The sequence below is a fragment of the Cygnus atratus genome, chromosome 5 (genome assembly GCF_013377495.2).
Source record: "Cygnus atratus isolate AKBS03 ecotype Queensland, Australia chromosome 5, CAtr_DNAZoo_HiC_assembly, whole genome shotgun sequence".
Taxonomy (NCBI): domain Eukaryota; kingdom Metazoa; phylum Chordata; class Aves; order Anseriformes; family Anatidae; genus Cygnus; species Cygnus atratus.
In genome coordinates, this window is record NC_066366.1 from 65,896,057 (window position 1) to 65,908,635 (window position 12,579).

At 47.6% G+C, this 12,579-nt stretch overlaps 1 long non-coding RNA gene across 5 annotated transcripts; it reads left to right on the plus strand.

Annotated features, from left to right (window-relative positions):
- Positions 1–300: 300 nt before the first annotated feature.
- LOC118250256 (uncharacterized) lies at positions 301–12,573 on the plus strand. 5 transcript variants are annotated; one of them, XR_007708349.1, is made up of 7 exons: positions 301–416; positions 520–715; positions 1,301–1,451; positions 5,238–5,362; positions 10,402–10,802; positions 11,512–11,633; positions 12,150–12,573. It is a non-coding gene; the product is annotated as an uncharacterized LOC118250256 (long non-coding RNA). The 5 variants fall into 5 exon arrangements; XR_007708348.1 differs by having other exon boundaries at positions 12,185–12,573; XR_004779379.2 differs by lacking the exon at positions 12,150–12,573 and having other exon boundaries at positions 7,061–10,477; positions 10,703–10,802; positions 11,512–11,962.
- Positions 12,574–12,579: the final 6 nt, after the last annotated feature.

Consider the following 12,579-nt stretch of genomic DNA (forward strand, 5'->3'; position numbering starts at 1 on the left):
CGTGGGTAAGTGGACAGTAGAAGGCCTCACTGTTCCAAAATAAGGCAGAAGCTTGAGGAAAAACAGGTTGAGCAGTGTGGGAACAGCAAAACAAAGATCACAGGTTCTTGAAACATAAGAAAGGGGAAAAAAAAAGAAAATAAGAAGGGAGAAATGAAAGGGTTGAAAAAGAAGTAAAATTGTACATATATGGTGTAGAGGAGCGTCGAGTAGCTTGTGACCCTGTAGTGCTCGGCCAATGAGGAAACAGGGGAGGTGACCAGGTGTCGGGAATAGGGCACAAACGTTGATGCTTTGCTTACTGTAACGCGCTCCCAATTGGCAGGACGCCCGCCACTGCAACCGCGAATAAAACAGCCTCACAGAAGATCGTGTGTGAAGCAAATGATTTGAGATGTTTCTCGCAGAGACACCTGGTGAGAGGGGACCGAGCACACCCGGGCCTTCTTTTTTAAAAAAAAAAAAAAAAAAAAAAAAAAAAGGCAACACAGGCGCAACCTCAGGGTCGCCGTCCCACAGGGAAGCGGCGCAGTGATTGGCTGGACCCTGAGGGCGGAAGTGGCGTCCGGACGTGCCTTCCCTGAGGGCGGAAACGCTCCGTGATTGGCTCGGAGGAACCCAGGGCGGAAGTGCCGTGCAGGGCTTGCCGGCACTGTGGGCGGAGGCTGTCGGGCCGGGCCGGGCTCGGGCCGGCGAGGCGCGGTGCAGCAACGAGGTTGGTGGTCGGGGCCGGGCCGGGCCGGGAGGGGGCGAGGCGGCGGGCGGTCGGGGGCGCCACGCGGTCGGCGGCTTCTGCGGAAACGGCCCTTGTGCGGGGCGGGGGCGGCGCCGCGCCGGACCGGACCGGACCGGACCGGGCGCGCGGCGGCGTCTGCACTGCGCGGGGCTTCGGGGGGCTGGGGGAGAGGGGGGCGGAGCGGCGGGAGGCGGTGCGGGGGGGAGGGCGGCGGTTGTGTGCGCTTGGCCGACTCCCCTCTGGGTTGGATGGACTGCGCCGTCCCGAGGCATGCTGGGAGCTGTAGTTCTGTGGTGCGCGGCCGGTCTTTCCCCGAGCCGGGGCCGGGGCCGGGCCGTGCGCGCCGGGAGGCGCAGGTCGCCGCTGGCTGCGAGCGCGGTTGCCGGCGGTGAGGCGAGCGAGAGCCTTCGGGGGTGCTTCCCCGGAGCGTCGGGCCGGGAGGGGTGGGGGCTGCGGCGGCCGGGCGCGGGTCCTCGCTGCGCTTGATCGCCGGGCTGCGCCTCGGAGGTTTTCCTCGCCCCGCGTGCTGACAGCCGGCTCTCTCCTTTTTCTGCGGCTCACCAGGGCAGAAGCAGCTCCCCGCCGCTAGGACCCCTGCGGGGTTTGTTGCCGAGCGAAGGTGGCGCACCGGCTACACCGAGGAAAGCTGCAGCTGGCGTGCTGCAGCCGCGGGTTTCCCAGGAGAAAGGGCAGCCCGACTGTCCCAGCTGTCCGGGTAAGTCGCAGCGAACTCCGGGTGAAATCCAGGCGTGAAGGGGATTTTGATGGCTCTCTTAGACAGCTAGTCCTACCAAAGATCGCATCGGTTACAAAAGGTAGTAGTAGCCTTGCAGTTTCTATGTTCTGTAGCGTCTGTAGCAAAATAAACTGGCGGATGAATAAATGAGCGGGTACAAATACACGTGACTCTACAGCTGAGATTAAATAACGTGCAGCTTCTTCTGTGTTTTGTCTTTCAAAGCACGTTGTTTGACTTGATGATCCTTAATGATGATCCTCGATGGTCCCTTCCAACTCAGGATATTCTGTGATTCTGTTGTTGCCGAGCACCTGAGCTTTTTGCTCACGTTACTGAGGAGAGGAATGGCAGTGCTTCTTCCCCACCCCCCTCTTTTTTCTTTTTTTTCCTCTCCTCTTCTCCCTCGATGACGGGGACTCGAAATGTTTTTCTCAGATGTCCACGTGAAAATGTAAAAAAAAAAAAAAAAAAAAAAAAAAAGCTGATGGTGAACACTGACGGAATTGGGTGACGCTTTCAAGGTAGAGGGCAAAAAACGTGGAAATTTCTAGTACGTTAGTGTTACTCTGTTAACAAAACCGACGTACACGCCGCTTGCTGTTCCTAGTTTTTTGGTTTGGCCTGGTTTTCCTTTCAGAAGTCTCCCCAAAGGCCTTTGTGGACAAAACTTTGTCCCGCTTGAGCTTTAAGAATTATCCTAGAAATAATGAACAAGTGCTTGCAGGGCTTTCCAGAATGCTAGTTGTGGTCGGTCAAGAACGACTTGGGAGGCAATTCCTTTCGTGGAATTGTAGAGTGGTTTGGGTTGGAAGGGACGCTTGGAGATCATCTAGTCCATCCCCCTTGCCTCAATCAGTGGCGTCTTGCACTAGGTCAGGTTGCTCAAAGCCCCATCCAGCGCAGCTTTGAGCACCTCCAGTATCGGGGCCTCCACAGTTTCTCTGGGCAGCCCGTTCCAGTGTCGTGCTACCCTCATCGTGAAGAATTTCTTCCTTTTGTTCCATCTAAACATGTCCTCTTTCAGTTTACAGCTGTTGCCTTGCCTTGTCGCTGCAGGCTGTGGTAAAAAGTCCTTGCGTGTCTTTTTTGTGAGTCCACTGTACGTGTTTAAAGGTAGTAATGAGGTCTCCCCAGAGCCTTCTCTTCTCCGGGCCGAAGTGTGACAGAGCCCTGCTGCTGGTGCTGGCTTGCGTGTCAGTGCCAAGCTACCAGAAGGAGGTTTTTATGTACTTTTCCAATTCCTTCAAAGGGAAGTTGAAGTACAGACAAGCTGACTGAGAACACTCCAAAGTGGTAGACGTGAGACTTTTTGTAGGACACCAGCTCTTTTCCTCTGTGAGCGGAAAGAAAGCTTGTTCGGGCGCGAGTAGCTATCACAGACGGCCTACTGCAGCTACTCAGAGCTTCGGTTAGTTCATTCAACCACCCAGCTTTTAGGCTGTAGGGCGTGCCTGGGACTGCTCTCTGAAATGATGGGTAATAGCCAGCATGCCTGAGGGGGGTGTGCTCCATGAACTGCTCTGCCAAGCTTCAGGAGGAGCTAGGGAGACTGAGAAGCATCTGGGAGCCGAAGAAGGTGGTAGATCGATGGATCTATGCTCTCCCTCTCTGGAACACACATGCCAACTTAGAACAACCACTGCCGATGTGGGTCCAGTATCTGATCCGCATCGGGATAAAGGCAGCAGCTAGAGGGGGACACCAAGGAGTCGAAGCAAGTTACTACATGGAGCTGTAAGAGGAGCCACTGCTTGCACAATGAGCTTCCATTACAAAACAGGTATGAGGCTCTGGGTGTTGTTAGACAATGGATGTGAAAAGAAGGAAGAAGGGGTTTCTGTGCAAGTTCCACCAAGGTCAGATCAACCAGCTCCTTGTAGCAAGTGCAGGATCAAGGCCAGTGTTGTGAAGAAGTAGTGCCAAGTTATAGTCACAGGTGACTGCCTTCTGAAGGGAACAGAGGCTCCCATCTGCAGACCACACCACCTTTATAGAGAGCTTTTCTACCTCCCTGGAGCTTGGATCAGGGACATTGCTAGTGAGCTTACGAGCTTAGTTCAAACTTCAGATTATTACCTGCTCCTGCTCTTTCACGCGGGTACCAACAAAGTTGCAGCAAGAAGTCTGTGTTCAATCAAAATAAATTTCGGGGCCCTGGGAAGATAGCTAAAGGATTCAGAAGCGTGGGTATCGTCTAGCATTTTGGGATATATTGAACACAGCATAGCTGGCTGGTCAAAAGAGGTGATTCTCCCGCTGTATTTAGCATTGGCGAAGCCTCTCCTTCAATATCGCGTGCAATTCTGGGCTCTACAATATAAAAAGAATGTTAAGATCCCTGAAAGTGTACAGAGGAGGGCAACAAAGCCGGTGAAAGGATTGGAAGGCATGCCCTGTGTGGACGCTATGGTACTTCTGCTAGCTCCTCAGAATCGTATATAGTCATGAGTAATACTTCTGATTCTAAATACATAGTCTTTCCCTGCATATAAGCCAAACGCTATTCTACAATCGTTTGCTTCTTCTGGCAGTGGATTCTGTCCTTCAGTGATTTATGGGTACTTTACACGTCCTGGATATTGCTTTCCAGATATCTGAAGCTTGCTAGCTTTTCTGTCTCCCAGAGATGTGGCTGATACTGGTCTAGTCTTGTGAGCTGTGCTGCCATGAAGTCTGTCACCTGTTGATGTAGAAGGTACTTTTCTAGAAAGAGGAAGGTAGTAGGTACAGTTTCGCACCAGGACATCAACAAAATCACGTACTCTTTTTATCATCTCCAGGTGTGTTTCCTTCAGTGGCTTGTGGACTTTGGTCCATATTGTAGGCCCTGAGAAGGAAGGAGGTTGGCTTTTCATAACCACAGTTTCTTCCAGCTGTTTCAGATGGATTTCATGGTTGATTCTAGTTGAAATGACTGCCTCAGAAAAAAATAACAAAAATGATAGTCCAAACAACTTATAAAAAATAAAAATAAAAAACAAACGAAAACACCGCTCCCGTTTCCTCACAGCTTATTCATTTGATGTGGTATCTTCTTTATGGAAAGCAGTGTCCTTTCCTTCCCAAGCTATAAATAAAGGAAGAGTTCGGGTACTCTTCGCTTGTGCGCTTTAATCAATCTGTGACCTGTTTGTTCGCGTAGAACTTCTGGGAAGTTTGGTGGTAGAGTTTAGGGTTTACATGTTAGGTAAACAGAAGTATCACTCAACTCAGAACACAGTTAAATAAAATTACAATATTTATTTAAAATTAATAAGTGTGTGTCTATAGTCTTGTGTCCTTCCTTTGCAGAACTCAATAGTTCGCCTTTATACATATTTCTAAGTTGCCCGGTTTATCAGTGTACAACACAGCATTCAGGAGTATCATCTGAGATTTTAGGTGAAGAGGACTGTCCTTTGTTCAGTTGTGCACTCTTGTGTGTAAGCCCTGATTCTGAACCATCTAAAAGCTGTAAACTTCTTTCTGGTTTTCTCTCTAACCTCACTGAAATGTCAGTACTTCCCAGCTTACATGATACTAGTCAGCATGTGGATATTCTGTTTCCTCACGCTAGCTACAATTCTGGAGAAGTTACACATCTTGAGCCTGCATGTTAGTGTTTCATCCTTTCAGTTCCACAAAAGGAGGGTTGGGTGGAAGTTTTGAATCCTGTAAAGTGGAACACAGGTTTTTAGCCTCAAAGGCTTTAGTTGTTTTTTCACTGGCGAGCTTTGGAACAGAAGATATGTAACATTAACAGTTTTTTATTATTCATTTCAGGACTCTTGGACAGCCCTCCAGGATCTGATGATGCAAAGCTCGCTGACATATTCTACCCAGGAGACCAACAATCTGTGACATTTGGAACCAAATCCCGGGTGGGAATGGGAGGCATGGAAGCCAAGGTAGAAATGTAGAACACTTATTTCCTTATTGAGAGGGAAAGGGAGATGTGGAAAGGGGACTTGATAATACGAGATTGAGAGGAGCGGCCGATAGAGCAGATAATTGTGTTGCCATTCAGAGGAACCTTGACAGGCTGCAGATAGGGGCAGGCAGGAACCTTTTGAAGTTCAGTAGAGGGAAACGCCAAGCCCTACCCCTAGGGAGGAACAACTCTCTTCACCAGCACTGTGGTTGTATGTCCGGGCTCAGAAGGTCTTTGGAGTTCAATCCAGTTGTCAGCTGGTCACAAGCAGCGTTCTAGAAAGTTGCCTGGCAGAAAAGGACTTGGGGGTGTTGCGTTGGTCAACAGCTCGTTGAACAGGAGCCAGCAGTATGCCCAGGAGGCCAAGATGGCCAATAACATCCTGGCTTGTATCAGAAATAGCATGGCCAGCAGTACAACGGGAGTGATGGTCCGTCTGTTCTTGGCACTGGTGAGACCGCACCTTGAGTACCGTGCTCGGTGTTGGTCCCCTTGTGTGATGGTTTTACCTTGCTAGACAGCTGAACTCCACCACAACCGCTCTCTCACTCCCCCTCCTCAGAAGAGGAGGGGAAGAAGAGAAGGAAAGAGACAACTCGCGGGTTGAGATAAGGATAATTTAACTGAAGGAAAAAAATAATTATTAAGGAAAAATGATTATTAATTAATTAGTTTGACTAAAGGGAAAAAAATAAAAACAAAAAACAACAAGCAAAGGCTGTGTGGAAGTGCAGAGGAAAGCAATTACTCTCTACTTCCCACAAACGAGCGATGCTTGACCACGTCGTTGAAGCAGGGCCTCACCACACAGACGTTTTCACAACGAGAGCCCACCCCCTCCCTTCTTTTTCTTTTTCCACCTTTTATTGCTGAGTGTGACATCATAGGGCATGGAATATCCCTTTGGTTGGTTTAGGTCAGCTGCGCTGGTGATGTTCCTTCCTCACCTTTTGCCCACCCCCAGCTTGCTAGCTCTGGGAGGTGTTAGAGGGAGTCCTGATGCTGTGCCGGTATTGCTCAGCAGCAGACATGACGCTGGTGTGATACCAGTGCTGTGCTAGCTACAAGTGCAGAGCACAGCACTGTGTGGGCTGCTGCAGGGAAGTTACCTCCATCCCAGCCAGACCCAGTACACCTCACTACAATAAAGATGCTGAGTTTCTGGGAATACTCTCGGAGAAGAGCAGCAAAGCTAAGCTGGTGAAGGAACTAGAAAACGACGTGAGGAACAGCTAAGGGAGCTGGGATTTAAGTCTGGAAAGAAGGCGGCAGTGGGGAGGCCGCATTGATCTGTACAGCTACTGAAAGGAGGTTGTAGCAAGGTGTCGGTCTCTCTTTCTCAAGTGACAGGGTGTGAGGGAATGGCCTCAAGTTGTGCCAGGGGAGGTTTAGGTTGGATATCAGGAAGCATTTCTTCATGGAAGGGGTGGTTAGACACTAGAACAGGCTGCCCGAGGAAGTGGTAGAGTCCCCATCGTTAAAAATATTTAAGAGACATGTGGACGTAGCACTTAGGGATATGGTTTAGTGGTAGCATTAGGTTGATGGTTGGACTTGATGGTCTTAAGGGTCTTTTCCAAACATAAGTGATCAAAGCGGAGCAAGAATTCTTGTTGAGAACGGGGATTCAAATAACAAGTGCATTTTCGGGAACTGGCTCTATCCTTCATTGTAGGTGAAAGCAGCTCTGTGGGCTCCAAGGAGGCGCCTCCGTAGTGATTGCAAATGGAACCCCACCCAAAGATCTCGGGTCATGTCATCACAGATATTGTGGAAACGGGAAGAAAGTTTGGTAACCTTTTTTTCAGATGTAGAACCTGCAGGTGAGCGCGGAAGTGACATGTACATTGGGAGCTTGTAGAGATTTCCTGAAAGTTAGGGTTGAAAATTTTGGCTAGGCCTGCCTGTTCAACAAATGGGAAACTATGCTCTGCTTGACAAACGGCTTTCGAAAGGTAATTTTTAATGTTGGAATAGAACGTCTTGAATCCTCTGCTCGGCTTCCTTCCAGCTGATGACTTGCTGCATCAGACTTGCATCAAAGACCTAGGTAGAATTTGTATTGTTTTTAGTCTTAGAGGTTATCATCTACTATCGAAGATTCAGGGTGAAAGCAGTGCATGTAGAACGTACTGCTGAACTAAGATAGTGCGTAGTTCTTGTTTTTTTGTCGTAAGTTCTTTTAATGACTCGGTCTTTTTGTTATTGTAATGGAGGAAATGTTTCCTGCCTCTGTGTTGCTGTGACAACGTAACAAGGGCCGGAGAAAGTCAGACCAAAGATCTGTGATCTTAGCAGAATGGAACAAGCTATAGAGTGATACTTGTGCCTTGCACTTTAAGAACAGAGCAAATGCCTTTGAGTATAAAAATGCTTAATGGATTTCTTGATAAAAATCGGGCCATATCCTTTGAACCCATGGTAAACACTTAGCATCCATGGGTCACAACAGTCACGAGCCTTAACTAGGTATTGTGCGTAAACTCTGGAGCTAGCACTGTGTGGAGAACTGCTTCCTTTATTTTGTGTGTGTTTGTGGGCAGGAGGAGTGTTGAAGTTTGCTTCCTGCTAGCTTTTGATGCCCCCGCCTTCTGTGTGGAAAGAGAACACGGGTGATCGATCTCTGTTCAACTTCTCTGATATGAGACATCGTCTTTTCCCTCATCATCTCTTTTTCACATGAAAAAGGTTTTTTCTTAGTCCTTTTCTACAGAAACTGTTCCAAAAGTTTGGCGATCCCTGTTTCTCTTGGCTGAAACTGTTTTTATTCTACTGCGACCTTTTTAAGATAGGCAAAAATAAAATTTTGTGTAGCGTCCAAGATGCAAATGAACCTTCGGTTTATGAGATAGCAAGGCTAACTTTGAGTTTTGATTAGATTGGTGATGTTTTTTGTTGCCTTTCCTAGGCCTTTTCCAAAAGCCTAAACATGTAAGTTGCTGTTCGACGCTGATGAGCATCGAAGTGATGTTTTCATAGGATTATGTGCAGTACCAAGGCCTGATTTCCCCTTTTGCCTCTGCATTGCCTCATGTTTATCTGCTTTGAATTGTACTTGCTATTTTGTTGCATAGTGGCTGCAAAGGAATCACAGGCTGGTTGAGGTTGGAAGGACCTCCAGAGGTCACCTGGTCCAACACCCCTGCTCGAGCAGAGCCACCCAGATCTGGTTTTCCAGGACCACGTCCAAACAGGTTTTGAAACCTCACGAAGGCTGTGACTCCACGACCTCCCTGGGCAACCTGTGCTAGTGCTCAGTCACCCTCACAGTGAAAAAGTATTTACTGATGTTCAGGAAACCGCAGGAGGGAACGTCCTATGTTTCAGTCTGTGTCTGTTGCCTCTTTTTTTGTTCCTTGGACACCAGTTAGAAAAGTCCGGCTTTGTCTTCTTTCCACCCTCCCTTCGTGTATTTACAGACATCAGTGAGATCCCCTCCAAGCCTCCTCTTCTCCAGGCCGAACAGTCCCAGCTCTCCTAGCCTGTCCTTGTAGGAAAGGTGCTTCAGTCCCTTATCATCCTCGTGGCCCTCCATTGGACTCTTTCCAGTGTGCCCAGGTCTCTCTTGTACTGGGAGGCCCAGACCCAGCACTCCAGGTGCGGCCTCACCATTCCTGAGTAGAGGGGGAGGATCACCTTTCTTGACCTGCTGGCAGTACTTTGCCTAATGCCACCCAGGATACCATCAGCTGCTTTTGCAGCAAAGGCACATTGCTGTTTCGTGTTCAAGTTGGTGTCCACCAGGAAACTTAGCTCCTTTCCTGAAAAGTTCTTTTCTAGGAAAAAGTGTGATATCAGCGCTTTTCACTTTGTCCTACTGCAATAAATTTGTACCAGTTATAAAGCTTTTCGTCTCGTAACCCCATTTCTCAGACAATTACAAATACGGTGAACGGCAAAAGTAAATGTGAAATTTTACTGCGACCCTTCCGCTACCATGGAATGTGGTTACTCCCGTTCTTTCTTTGTCTTCTATCTTCCAAAACATGCTTTAAATATTCAGGTAACTTTTTAAAACGAACTCTTATCTCCTTACGTGTGTCACTTTTTTCCAAAGAAGATGAAAATACACTCTACTTTGCGAAGTATGACCTCGCTTTAAAAAGCTGTTTTAACACTCCTTAATTAAGTCTTATTAATCAAGTGTCCGCTAGTTCTTTTCTTACACTTCCCACTATACCTCCTGTTATTTTCCTTAACGTGGGAATTCCTGCTCTGGCAATTTCTGTAGGACACTTCTTAAATAGAAGTCCAGGCATATTAGTCACGTTTCAAGTCATCTGTTCTACAGACAATTTCAAGAGAGTTAAAAATGAAAACGTAGCTTATCCATGAGCTACTTGAGAACTCCTTAGTGAAATGCTGCCTGAGCCTTTTGACTTGTTATTCCTGTTTCTGTTTCGAAAGTTGTTCTGTATCATTTCAGTTTGAGACAGATTCTTTGACATCCATGCCAAGAAAAAAAACCTTTCTTCTGTAGGAACCCTTCGATGTACACAGGGAGAGGCGGAGAGAGAGCAGCTTCTGCAAGCTGTTACTCAGGCTGGTTCTGGCTTCCAGTACTGTTTGTACATTCCCATGTTGTTCTGCAATCTTTTCTCTTTTCGTTAGTCGTATAATTAAACTTTTTCAAAGGATGCCTCCCTGTTTTCAGTAGCCTCCTACGCCCTGAGATTTAGCCGTCCTTGTATTCTTTCGCTCTTTGTCAAGTCTTTTTGATACAAGCTGTATGCTTGTTTGTCCCCTATGACATGGATGATCTTACTGAATCTCCGTGATGCCTTGAAAAGGGCTGTGCTCGGGCACCGTGGCAGCATTTTGGTATCCGATACAGATTTTCCTGTCTGGCAAACAGTAAATTTCTTTGATATGTCTGTTAAGACCGTACCTGTTTTCCTGCTTTGGTAAGGAGTTGGAAGATGAAAGGTTAGTGTTCATTTCCTTCCACATGGGCTGTAACCTTTTTCTGCATGTCTTGTGGTTGTGTTTTGTTTGTTTGTTTGTTTGTTTTGGCAGGCCCTCCGGTAGAGCAGCAGGGTGGAAGGTCTCGAGCTGGTGGTGGCAGGACCCTGGCAGCTCTGCAGCCGAGCAGGTGAGAGAACAGTATGTCCTCACTCTTTAAGGTTGGGAACATGTGGCAAGTCTTAAAATACAGGTTTATAACACAAATGGGTCCTGGAAAAAATCAGCTGGCTCCAAGTATTCGGGGAGTCAAGACAGTGAGAAGATGTGTCCGTAGAAATGAGCTGAAGTGAGCCAGATGTCAAACACCATGGACTTCATATAAGAATGCAGTTCAGAAACTTTTCTCTTTCAGGGAGCGGAGAGTATTTATCGTCTTGCTGACTTATTAACTGATCAGAGAGAAGAAATTCTCTCGGCAAACAAAAAGGACTTAGAAGAAGCTGAAAATGAAGGTAATGTTATGGGTCCTTTCATGGTACTCTTGTTGTCATGAGCTTATCTGGGCCTCAAAGGAAATGAGCAGAACTAGAATATTCTGTCACCTGCAATTGGATATTATGGCTGCCACAGGTTAGTGAACCCGGGACTTTGAGAGCTTGTCAGTGGAAACAGCTGCAGCTTCCGTAATTACGTAAGAGATGTCTTCATCAGAGAAGATAGAGAGGCCTTTGAAAACAGCAACCCACAGCACAGTTTAAAAAAATCAAAATCAAAATAAATAAATAAACAGTGTTTTCTTTTGCCAAAGGAGGCTCGCTTTAGAAATTAAATATAGCAAGTATCCTCCCTGTTATCATCGTGTATGAAATAGCGTGAATATCTCCTGGGCTGGTTAACATAATGTTTGGCCCCTGTGGGGAAGGTTGTTACTTAAAAATGGTGCTTTCCAGAAGGAACCATATTACCTTCTGACTGAGGAAAGTACGTTCAGGCAGCATAGACTAAATCCATTCTTTTGTGTTAGAGCGGTGCATCAAGAAACTGGTCTTGGGTTAGAAAATGTGTGAAACCGGCACATCACAAATTGTAATGCAGAGAGATCTTTGATAACAAAAGTGTATTTCTGTTGGTGAGTTACTGGAAGGCTGCGAGACGTCTTGCCTCAAAAGACTCTTCTGAAATGAATTCTGTTGTCATCCCAGTTTTTTTTTTTTTCTACAGACACATTCCTGGGACTTGCTTCTGCAATGTTGAGAGTTATTCAGGGTTGGTTTTTGATACCCAACATAGAGAAGGAGTTAGCTTACATTCAGGTGGTGCAGTTTCTGCACGTGTCTTATAAGGTAGGTTCCCCGCTTAACTTGCAATTTATGAGGTTCCTACCGATGAGCGCTTTCCTGTCCACGCCGAATACGGCTGAATTGCAGGCTACGATTAAACATCAAGTGTTTAATATAGATTGTTAATAACAAATTGCAACTGTTAAGAACATATGCTAAAAAAAATTATCACAGAAAGTAGAAGCTCTAGGCTTTGAGTGGTCTGTCCCATACTGATACTGCATGTTTGCGCTGAGGCAGAATGATTGCTTTTACTCCCTTGTGGAGAGATGAGTGTAGGCTCTCACTGCTGGTATTTTTAGCAAGACTGCTTGAGCATTTCGCTAACGTGTGAGCAAGTGTTTGAGGAGCAAGTGATGGGTATGGGCGCTTAGAAAGAGACTGCCAAGGGCAGCTTCCTATGTTGTAACTGAATTTTGTGAGTGTTGGTCCTCGTTTCATACTGAAGGGGAGTATGCTCTAGCGAAGGGAGTATGTTCGTGTACATTGAAGTATAGCCGTGCTCTATTATTATTTAAGGGGAACAAACTGTTCCGAAACCCATTCCGTGGCAGGGAACCGAGGGCGGAAGTGGCGTCAGGGCGTGCCTTCCCTGAGGGCCAAAACGGCTCCGTGCTTGGCTGGACCGTGAGGGCGGATGCGGTGTCAGGGCGAGCCTTCTCTGAGGGCGGAAGCACTCCATGATTGGCTGGGAACCAGGGCGGATGCGGTGTCAGGGCGAGCCTTCTCTGAGGGCGGAAGCACTCCATGATTGGCTGGGAACCCAGGGCGGAAGTGGCGTCAGGGCGAGACTTCACTGAGGGCAGGAGCACTCCATGGTTCGCTGGGAACCCTGAGGGCGGAAGTGGCGTCCGGACGTGCCTTCCCTGAGGGCGGAAACGCTCCGTGATTGGCTCGGAGGAACCCAGGGCGGAAGTGCCGTGCAGGGCTTGCCGGCACTGTGGGCGGA